The sequence below is a fragment of the Hesperophylax consimilis genome, chromosome 26 (genome assembly GCF_061612785.1).
Source record: "Hesperophylax consimilis isolate HC1 chromosome 26, BYU_Hcon_1.0, whole genome shotgun sequence".
In the NCBI taxonomy this organism is placed as follows: Eukaryota; Metazoa; Arthropoda; class Insecta; order Trichoptera; family Limnephilidae; genus Hesperophylax; species Hesperophylax consimilis.
In genome coordinates, this window is record NC_142861.1 from 305,374 (window position 1) to 317,962 (window position 12,589).

Below are 12,589 nucleotides of genomic sequence, written 5' to 3' on the forward strand. Positions count from 1 at the left end.
TATCAATTGAATATTAAATTAAAACAACAAAACAAAGAATTACACATTAATATATGTATATTGTATATTTGTATATATATTTATAAATATAAAATAATATATTGTATATAAAGAATATATATATGAGTATTGTAATTATATATATGTATTTTATTTATTAATCGAAGCATCGAAATGGTAGCGATTTTTAATACCTACCCGAGAACATCTATATTATTGAAAAAGAAAATATGTATTTATTAATATTCCAGACTATGTAGAATCATATATTTTATATTTATTTATTAATATATGTACTCTTTTTTAACATATTTTGACAATAGAGATATGTGTACTTAAATATATATTTATATTTATTCTTCATTTAACCTAGTAAATTTACTAAATTCGGAAAATGAAATAAATAGTTTAACTTCAATAAAGGATTTAAAAATATTTTAATAAATAGTACACAATAAAAGTAAAGAGGCACAAATGACTTCTAAGGAATTTTAAAATAAACAAATCTCACATTTAGGTTAGTGTGTCAGGAGATGTTTATATTATTTGTCTACAAAACAAAGGATCACTGGAGAATTGGGTCAACCGCATAGTTTGAAAACGACCTTGGCCATAATTAGTTAGTCACAAAGGATTTTATTAATTACCCGAAACAGCTGGAAGATGCGTGTTCTCAAATACTTATCAATCACAAACGACAATTGAAAAATCACGGGTTAGCCAGATTTATATCAAAAAATTACATGAAACATTTGAATACCATTGATTAGATAATCGCACAGTTTTATTAGTTACCTGAAACAGCTGGAAGCTGCGTGCTTACAAATACTTATCATTCACAATCGACAATTGAAAAATCACGGGTTAGCCAGATTTATATCGAATAATTATACGAAACATTTGAATTTTATTGATTGGGTGCTCATACAAAACCCCATCAGTTGCCTGAGATATTTGAGGGTCGAGTACTCTCTAATGTGGCAATCAACCACTTGAAACAATTGGAAAATCACGGGATAGGATGAACAAAAATTAATGTTGAACCCTGGAGGTAAAATTTAAAACAAATACAGTTCATCAATAGGAGGCAGTGGTCGCTCCTACAACAAGACCATTAACCAAACCAAATAGAGATGACGATTCTCTTAAATAAAAACGTCAAAACCAAACAAACAAAAGCTTGGAGTTCGATAGCTCTCCAAAACAAACTATCAAATATGACCTTATTCTACTAGTATTTATTAGTATCACCTTATTAGTACGTATATATTCGGTTACCAGACCTAGAGCTTCGCAGAGTTCTTGGCGCGAGATCCGAGCTCGGGATGCGAGGTAGATAGCCTCGTATTGCGAGTTATAAACCTTTCCCAAACTGTATGTATACATATATTTATTCGTATGTACTGTTTACTGGAGAATGCGGACCTGCATACAGCTTGCATTTTAGGTCTTATAGACCACCCTCGCATTTTCTCTTAAACGTGGAATGAGGATTCACGACCCGTAAGTCCACACCAACCGTGAGTATATGATTGTATATAGGACGAAACCGGTTCGCCCTAAGTAAATTGTAGTCCAAGGAGGGGTCGGAATTTGGGGGTATCGGGACCCGGGGGGAAACTTGAATGCAGTACATGATGACGTGGAAGGCTTCTTGGGACACGATAACTTAGGTATCAATCAAGGAGCCGTGTCAAAGGATTGTGCAAATTTCTAGTCCACTCCCGATCATCTCGTTTACTTGATGGAGGATTGGAGCCAAATTATGCCAGCAAATGGGCTATTCCGAGTTCGTCAAATATGCAATTAACTAATTACATTAACCTACTAAATCAATCTTTACATGTACCTTATAGCAGCAGAATCATAAAGGAGTGGTGCCACACGGACACAAAAGTTCACCAAAATCAAATTTACTAACAATTAACCATTTGAGTTATATTAAATTACCTGTCCAAATAAACATGTATAATATCTTTTATCAGCGTTTAACTACGATTTTGTTAGGGTGCAGGGAATCAGAATAGTTACAATAGGAAAGTTAGCTCATTCAGAAAATTCATTTAAGTCTAGGTTTGCAATAGAAAGACTAATTCAACTTTGAACTCAACACCTCGATCAGAACCAAGAGGGTTACCACAAAAATGAAAGTAATTAAAATCCTATATCATAAATCAAAAAAATTACACAACGTTTGATGGAATTTAATTACAATATAAATACGGGTATATTTGCGTTCAAGATCGTAAATAACGTATTAATTAGTTAAGTACATATGTCTATAAAGATATATGGTACAAGAGAGCTTTAAGTAGCTTTCTGTAGATATCAAAGAAGAGGGTCCAATTTTCATGGAGGCTTATGTGTTGTAGGGGAGGAATTTTCCATCCCTGCGAACACATATGCAAAGCCTTAGAGAAAAAATTAAATATCGGTCATAGCCCAGAGAGAAGAAAATTCTATATTTGTTTTAAACAAACAAAAAGGAATTATATAAAATTACTCTCACACCCAAAAAGGTGAAACATCACAGGCTCTGGTATGTTGGGCCGTCTCATCCGCCGTAGGTTGGGGCGGGAATCTCGGCATGGAGCTGGTACTGGCTGTGGGCGGGCCATCTGGCCGTGCCGGCACGCCATACTCCTGTTCGCGCAGTGGTACGGGCGGCACATGTCCAGATGGTCCAGATGGTCCAGGTGGTCCAGGCTGTGTCCATGGCACGTCCCACTGCTCCAGCAGTCCGGCAGGTGATCCTGGCGTCGGCGCTGGGTACCCCGGGTGGGGCAGAGGTACGGGCAGCACAGGGCCATGAGGTCCAGGCTGCACCAGTACTGGGCATCCCTGAATGGTCCAGGGTGCTGGTTGCGCAGGGCCTGCTGGCTCTTGCTGCGCTCGTGATGCGTACCTCTGGTCCACCAGAGGTACAGGTCCGGCTGGCACTTCAGGTACGGCTTGCCTCTGTTCTATCAGAGGGGCGGGCGGTACGGGGCCAGAGGGTCCAGGCTGCATTATGTTTGGCCACCCTGCATTGGGCCAGGGTGACGAGGGCGGGGGACCGGCTGGCCTTGGCTGCGCCGCTGCTGAGTACCTCTGGTCCACCAGAGGCACCGGGCTCGGTTGGCCGGGCTGCACCCATCCAGGGCTGTACCCTTGGAAGCGCCAGGGTCCTCCTTGGGCAGGATACCCTTCCAGGAGTACGGGTCCAGATCGGGCAGGCACTGTTGCTGCTGGTTCCTCGTACCTCTGGTCCACCAGAGGCACCGGGCTCGATTGGCCGGGCTGCGTCCATGATGGTGGTGACCTCTCCAGGAGCTTCGAAGGTCCAGGAGGGGCAGGGGCTGCTGCTGTTGGAGCTGATTGAAGATTAAAGCATTAAGTCTCTCAATGTGCTCGGTTTGACTGCGAAGCTGTTGTCGCAATGACTCCATCGCATCCTCTTGAGATGTGGAGGGCGGTGAGTCATGATGGGCAGGTGGTGCCATGTCAGGAGTAGTGCTGGGCGTGGGTATGGGGGTTACGTCAGGCGTGACGTGAACCGCAGCCGTGGCCTGAGACCCAGCGTCCAGGGCATCTGCAGATGGTGTTGAGGATCCATCGTCTTGGATCCGGCTCGACCGTAAAGTTGGAGACATCCTGGTTGAAGGCGTGTGAGAATCCGGCTCGGAGGACCACTTGTACTGGACGGGAGTCCGCACAAGACTGTAGATTTAGGCGCCGGGTCCAAACCGTGTCTTCAACCGATGAGAATGCTCCTTTACGGCCGATGATGATGATAGTAGTAATATTGATGATGAAATCTGCCTCCCGCACCCAGGCTTGGTGAATAGTGGGCACTGGGTGTGCTGTCGTCTCTGCTCGCTTCTGGCGTTGGCGGTTTTCCAGAGGAGGGCCGGCTGGTCTTGAAGAGGTAACACCAGAAGATCTTGGAGCAGAAGACTTGGCGTGGTGAGGCAGATGTTGGGCAGGAGTCACTTGTAGATAATAAAACGCTTGGTTTCGGTGGTAAAGATGAACTGATTTATTTTTTATTATGTGGCTGCTTATATTTAATTAGCCTGACTCGCGCCCGACATTGGGCTAGGAGCCCAAAAGTGGTGGGGGGTTATACCCGCGCCAACAATGAGTTTATAGCCTCCGACAAAATGTTGCATATTCATTTTGTCGGCAGTACTGGTGATAGTGGTCGCTTAAATTTGCGAGTTAGAAAAGATTTTGAACGCTTACATGAATGACAATTACATAGTTTAAATGCATATTAGTTATAGGAATGTGTATCTTGACAACTAGATTTTTTGTTTGTCAAGATACGACAAAAAATAAGAAATGTTTGTAAAATAAATGTGTAAAAATGATCTCAAGCGATCAAATTTGTAAAACATGTTAAGTTAGTATTTTTCCGAGGTCCCCCGTAACATAGCGCTCAGAAAGAGATAAGATTCACTATGCTACGAGGTTCCTGGATTTTTGTACACGCAAAAAAGGTAAAAAATATTGTTCAAAAATGGGTTTACATATGGGTGTTGGGCCGAAAATTGGACAAAATGGCCAGTGGCGGGGAGTGGTGATTTTGCCAGTGGCGTGGGGTAGGCACATTTTATAAAAGTAAAACAATTTTTATGAAATTAAATAATGTGGTCAACTACGTCCGTTACAAGAGGAGCTGCTATAAAATGAAAAAGTAAATATCCCAGTTTAGAGCGACAGATTAAATATATGTTGAAGAGGATCTGCTATAAAATAGACTAGTAAATATTTCAGTTTAGAGCAACAGATTAAATATATGTTTAAGAGGAGCTGCTATAAAATGGAAAAGTAAATATCCCAGTTTAGAGCGACAGATTAAATATATGTTGAAGAGGAGCTGCTATAAAATAGACTAGTAAATATTCTAGTTTAGAGCAACAGATTAAATATATGTTTAAGAGGAGCTACTATAAAATGGAAAAGTAAATATTCCAGTTAAGAGTGACAGATTAAATATATGTTGAAGAGGAGCTGCTATAAAATAAATCTATTTCTTGATAAATATCGGTGGAAATCGCTCAGAACCTGATCTTCTTAAAATATAGAGCGTTGATATTTTCAATAACATCATTCATAGAAAGGTAACATGTTGATATATAAGTTACATTGGTATATTTTAATTCAGGTAGAATTACATTATCATTATTTTGTTTATAAACGCTTTACTATTTCTTGATCATGGTCTAAATACATGTATCTAGGACAGCCATTATTTTCTTCAATTTGTAGGGATTGGAGATAGATAGAAGAATATAGGTGGAGCTTGATACAAATATAAGTGGAGCCTGAAACAAATAAGAGTGGAGCCTGATACAAATATAGGTGGAGCGTGATTCAAATATAAGTGGAGCTTGAAATTGACAGTTTATAGTTCCAAAATGTGCGTTTAGCAATAATAGAGCATTAATTCACCAGCACTTGTACCTCTCGTCACAACCGGTAAGATTTGACAAAAGTCACCTGAGACAAAAAATTGTACATCTACCCATAGGTGAGTTTTTCTTGCAAATCGCGCATTGTTCTGTCTAATGCTTCCACGAAGGTCTTGTTCGACATGGTAGCTTCATCCCTAATTATTAATGAGCAGACACGCATTAATTTTCCAGTTTGGAAATATTACAAAAACTGTCAGTATCATCAGTAGCGATTTTTAGCGGGAGTTTGAATGTCGCGTGTGCGGTTTGTCCTCCTTCCGAGCGCAAGTGTAGCTGCAATGCCGGATGATGCTATGGCTAATGTCGCGTGTGCGGTTTGTCCTCCTTCCGAGCGCAAGTGTAGCTGCAATGCCGGATGATGCGATGGCTAATTTCGCGTTTGCGGTTTGTTCTCCTTCTGAGCGCAAGTGTAGCTGCAATGCCGGATGATGCGATGGCTAATGTCGCGTGTGCGGTTTCTCCTCCTTCCGAGCGCAAGTGAAGCTGCAATTCCGGATGATGCGATGGCTAATGTCGCGTGTGCGGTTTGTTCTCCTTCCGAGCGCAAGTGTAGCTGCAATGCCGGATGATGCGATGGCTAATGCAATTTTACCAGTAGATCTGACTTTGGCTAGGAGCAAGTTGATTAAAAATGTGTTTCCCGTACCACGTGGAGCATCGAGGAAAATATTTTTTATGGTTCCCATCAATCGATGTTGATAACGCATAGTATACTTTTTTGGTCGATGTTCATCTTAAGCTACAACTTGTAACAGTTTTGATTAATCATAGGACATTTATTTTGTGTGTTCGGCACTGGTAAAATCCTTAATAGATTTGCCGGAAACTAATTCTACTACTTTGTTTAATTCAAATAACGCTTCGTCAAATATGTTTTGATCATATTGAAGGTCATCGGATATTAATATTCTGATAAGTCTCGCCGTCAAAATATCTTCAGTCATAGTGTCTTTAAATTTATTCCGTAGAATTACAGAGTCGGTCACTTGACAAAACACTACGACAAAGACAAACAAATACCGCAATGACCTAGCTGAACTGCCGATAACAGCTTCTGATAATGTGTTATCCCAATGAGACTCATCTTACAGGAGACCCATTGCTTTGCATGCTGCTTGACAGGGCCGTAGTTGTACTTTTCACAAGTATAGGCCACTTCGTTTGCGCCGCCCCCTACCCCCTTCTTGGAAATTGTCACCGATAATATCTATCATAAAAAAATATAAAAATAAAAATTTTAAAAATAAAACATAATCACTCACTTTTAGGCTGCCATTAGGTGACACACAATTTTCAAAATAAATATTCAAATGTAGGAAGTAGGTATTCAAAAATAAAATAAACTTTAAACTTAAAATTTAATTTAATTAGTCAAATTTAATAACAAGAATTACAATTTTTTTACTGACAAAATCATCTATAATATCTTCATAGCTTATAGTATTCATTAAGTCTGCTTCAATGCTCAGAAGAGCCAAAGAGAACTTCTTGCGACAGTGAAGACCTTTGGTAATTTTTCACACGCTTTAAACAGGAAAAACTCCTTTCTCCAGAACAATTTGTGGCCGGGGTGCAAAGTGCGATGCGGGGAGCTATATCCAAGTTTGGATAAACATTACACAGAGATTGTTTCCTCAAAAACTTAAAAAGATTCAGTAATGATGTCGATTCAGGTTTCTCTGCCGTCTTATTAGAGGAAATGTGACTACAAAAGTGTACACATTGCTGAACTAAATCGTCTTCTAAATCATTACAGTAATATTGCACAAGAGACTGAGCTTTTTCTGAGACTCTTTGTGTTGAAAATTCACTCATTCTTGTTAAAAATGAAATTTTTTCTTTAAAGATTATATATGCACCATGTCTTCTCTCTAACTCAGCTCTCAGTTTGTCCAGAATTACCACAAAGGTGTTGACTCTGAAAGAGTCTCTGGAGGTTGTTTCAATTTCCTCATTTGATGCTTCGTCTATGAAGTTTTTTCTCTTATGGTTCCTCTTACTCTTAATGTCGCCCTGATATTGCTTAAGTGCGCTCATTTCAATTGCACTTTTTTCGAAAAAATCAAAGTTTTCTCGCTCTGCTATTGTAAATTCGAGAAGAGATCCATAAAGATCATATACCGTTAGTACATCAACAGATGAGTTCTGAATCTGAGCACTCACTTTATTTAATCTGTCCAAAATAGCATTCCAAAATACGATCATAAATGCCGTTTCTAGTTTTTTCAATTTAATGCGAATTCCCTTTGCTTCAATTCGTGGGATGGGTTTCTGTGTAGCGTCATTTTCAATCATTTTTAAAACCGTAAGTACTTCATCCAAGGAATCTCTTACAATTTGACAGGCATCTGCTCTTGCTGACCAACGTGTGAGGTTTACTCTCTTCAGCGTCTTTCGTTTTCCTATTTCATTAGCCAATTTTTTCCAACGATCGGTTGACTTCACGAAGAAAGTATATACCTCTTCCAGCAACACTAAGAAGTGACAGGCGTACAAGACTCAGCGGCCGAGGTTCTCACCAAATTTAATGAATGAGCTGCACAAGGGACAAACATGGCAAGTGGTGCTTGTTCTTGAATTTTGGCTTGTAAACCATTATAAATTCCTGACATATTCGAGGCATTATCATTTGACTGACCCCGGCAGTTTTCTAGATTTATGTTCAACTTTTCTAGCTCTAAAGTAATGGCATCAAACATATCTTGAGCCTTGTGTCCTACAGAAGGTAAGAATTTAAGAAATCTCTCACATGACTCTCCATTATTTAAAACATATCTAATCACAAGTGTCAGTTGATCTACGTGTGCTACATCCGGTGTAGTCTACAATTAAAGAAAAGTATTTAGCTTCTTTTATCTCATCACTAATGCATTTCAGTACTTTCTCAGCCATTAAGCAAATGAACTCGTCGCAGACAGTTTTTGATAGGTATTGATATTTTTGATAATCGCATACACGGCTTACCAAAGCGAGCGAGTGCCGCCCCCTGGACTCTGCCGCCCCTAGGCCGCGGCCTATAAGGCCTATTGACAAATCCAGGACTGCTGCTTGATGGGTATTATAAGTAACTCCTTGTACAGTTTTGATGTGTGCAAAAGATATTGGGCCTTTTACAACACGAAGTAACATTCTCAAGTAAAAACATTTGCTGTTGTTGGGATAAACCACATAGACCCTCCTAAGAGTATGAGTTTTTTAACTCTGGAAAAGCCGTCAACTGTACTACTTTGCTTTATCTGTTGGAATATTTTGGCAGTCTGATTCCACGTACAGGGTTTTCCAATAAGAGGTGTTATTTTGAATAGCCCGCTACTTTGGTAAATATTACTTTTGAAGCTGTCATTTTTTGACATTTGACAAGTAGAAACTACGCCATTAATAAAAATGGAACGATACACGCTTCAACAACGCATTGAAATTATTAAAATTCACTTGAGTGAATCAAATGCAAATCATCTTGAATGATGAGGCCCATTTCCACCTCGGTGGCTTCGTCAACAAGCAAAATTGTCGCATCTGATTTGGTGCGGTTTATGGGTTTGGTGCGGTTTATGGTCCGGCGGAGTCATCGGACCTTACTTTTTCTAAAATGAGGCTGGAGCAACAGTTACGGTGAATGGATTGCGCTATCGAGAGATGGTTAATGATTTTTATGGCCGGAATTGGATGGTATTGATCTGGAAAACGTTTACTTTCAACAAGACGGCGCTACGTGATCTAACGAGTCGATTGATTTTCTCAACTTCATTTGTTGATTGTATGCTGAATTTAGCTTAGTAGGTACCTTTACTTATGTATTTAGTAACGTATTGGATTGATTTCACTGAACTGCACAACTCAACGTTGATGTGGGCGTCTAAAATTTGTATAGGTAGTGAGTTATAGAGAACGACCCATCGGTTGTCAATTTCATGGTTTCACAGAGTGGCAGATTGACCACTTTCATCTGGCGAACGTCGACGATATTTAGGATATCCATCGTCGCTGGTAGATGTTTGTCTCTGGAATGATTTTGGAATATTTGCCTTCTCTTATACATGGAGAATTAGGATTCATATGATTTAAGGTTCGGCAAGAACCGTGGACCATGTTTTTTTTATAATTGCGTAATTCATGCTTCTTTCCTTCCCAGAACTTCCTCTCCCTTCTTTCCTTAAAAAGACTCTCCACGCAGCATCCCTAAAGATGACATTAAGGGAAATTATTTTTCTTGGTGCCATCTGTGTAGGGTAAATTTAAAAAAAAATTGGATTGTTCAAACAATGAAATTTGTCTGAATTTACAATTAATTAAGGTGAAGCTTAGTGCTAAATCACTATTTTGATTAATCTTTATAACGAATTGATGTACATTATGAATACCAAAAAATATGCTTTGAATAAATTGAAGGTTTTTCTATCGTTTTCTTTGAGTAAAATACAAATAAAATAATAAATTACTCAATAAAAAATATAAATTTAAACTACTAAAAAAAATATTTTTTCAATAGAAATGTATGAACGCGTAAAGGAAACAACTTTTAAAAAATACAGTATTATAGATAAGATTATCTATGACAGTTTCACTTAATGAACTTTTTTGCTTTCTTATAAAATTACATACAAAATAAATAAAAACCAGTTTTGTGCTTGAAATCGAACGTTTCTGGACTCCGTTAGTCAAGCGATTTTAATGCCTATTACCTAAAATATAAGGTATACCAAAAATATACACATTTTTGGCTTGTAGCTTCCTCTTAATATAACACTTTGCAAAGACGACCTGTGATTATTCGAAACAATGGAGAAAATCAATTGTAAATATTACAATTAAATACATTTTGTATCTATATGTTGCAAAAATTTAAAAAAACTGAACTGGTGAAAATCTTATGTAATAATTTTAATTATTGATAAACAACCGTGTATGTGAAAACCTTACTAATAGAAACAAAATATTCCATGGAAATTTTAACATTATTTAAACAGCCAAAGAGGGTTGTTTATCATATAAAATTTACCATCAAATTTCAGAATAATTTAAATCTATTTTTAATTTACTACATATTTCTTCTTTTTGAAAATTTCAAAAACAAATTTTCTTTTTGCAAAAACTAGATTAAATTACGTTTTAGATTTTTGTTTTTGAAATATACTACAATTTTATAAATTGGAAGATTCTAACCTCAAACGCGAAAAAGGTTGAAAAAAAAAACACAACGTAATTTTACTCCAAGCGTCGAAAAATTACGTAGAAAGTAAGAAATTTAGAAAACAAATCCTTTTATTTCGGGAATAAAGAGTCTGCAGAAATGCAAGATGCAACTGACAGCTCTTTTGGGACACAGTTAAAGACATTTTGTATTAGTACCAAGTCGAGTTTTAGCTAAAATGTAACTGTGTTTTTAATTGGTAACACTGTTATAGTTTAAAGGTTAAGCAAGTAAGCTATGTGAATTGCGGGATGAGATTGAGACAGGCGTAGACGTTTGCGCCAGTTTTCCTCGGGCGTTATTTACATCGCTGAGATCGTTATGTGTCGTGCAATATGTATGCTAACTAATCATCACGCCGTTTCTCCGCAGGGGTAGGCAGACAAAACAACTCGGTCACACCACACACTCCTTGCCTCATTCACATTCATACATCGTATCATACAACTCTTCTATTATTCTGATGCTTGACGTCCCTTGTGATCCCCACATTTCTCACACAATCGTACATGGTTTTACATACATACGCCTCGGGAATCTCGTTTTTACAGCATTCAGTCTATTCTACCAAAACAACTAGACAAATAAAATCCATCACCCCTTTCTTCCTTGAGGATAAAACCATACACAACTCTGATCTTCTACTCTGGCCCTTTGGAACATTAACTCTTGACAGGCCAAGATGCCAAACAAAACGTCTGTAACCAAGTGGGTCTTCCGACGACCCCATGCATTTTTTTGTCTTATGGGCCTTTTAAACTATAGAAATCCCAATTATTCAGTCAATTATTAATGATAACTTATGTATTTGCGCTGAAATACGTAAAATACTTAAATGATATGTCAAGTATTTAAGCTAAATAAGGAGGATAGTAATTTTGGGTACTACCTACTCCCCCACTTGGCTGCGGGATAGTTAAAGACATTTGTAACAATCAACACTAAAGAGTTAAGCTTATAGGTTAGGTTAGGTTGCTTTGTTTTATTTGTTTTCTTTCTTTTTCTTTACCGCACAACATAAATGCCAATAATTGGAGATGACATAGTTCCATTGGCTCTTCTGCGAAATTCAAAGTAAAAGATAGCTAGAAATTCCAGACAAATAAAGCAATTTGAATATAATGACGCCAGAGCTCACTGCAAATTGAGTATTACAGTCTGTGGTTGAATGGAGTTGGGAAGGGAGAGGGAGGTTGGAAAGTACCTACTACTATTCAGACAAAATGGCAAGTCATTTCAAACTACGTTTCGTTTCCGATTGGTGGTATTCTACTGGGCGATTTTAAGTGTATTTGGGCATATTAATGTTATCCAATTTTAGGTATACGGGTGTATACTTACTGGACTAAGTATGTGTGGTGTCAACATAATGGGATAGAAATGAATTACATGACCGAGCGGTAGTAGGTGCATTTATTGACTGGTCTGATAAAGAAGAATACAGTTTATATATATTATATCCTCCGTGGGGGGGTGAGGTGATGGGAACATGTCACCTAACCGCCACACAATCTTCAGTGTCTTTCACAATTCGCGTGCGTCACAAAAAAGGTTACATTTAATTAAGCATTTAAATTTATAAATAGGCACGAATGTAAAAGTATGGGAGATTTATCTGCCCACGACTCTGAATTGAATGTATCCGAAAATACACACTAGAAATGTCTTCCGTGCAGATTTGAATGGAAATCGATGGAGACTATGGCATCCCCAATAGGCTCTCAAACGTGCAGCAAATATGCTGTATACTATTGCAAATGAGTCAATTTTGAAATAACACAAATTAATCAAATAAAATTTGAACCCCCGACCTCCGGCTTGCTAGTCGAGAGCCTTACCCCTCGATCGCGGAGGCCGTCAATGGCTTAGTAGCAAAATGCGTTTATATTCAGAGCCTGTAGTATATTTAATAAGAATTTTAAGATATGGACATATTCAC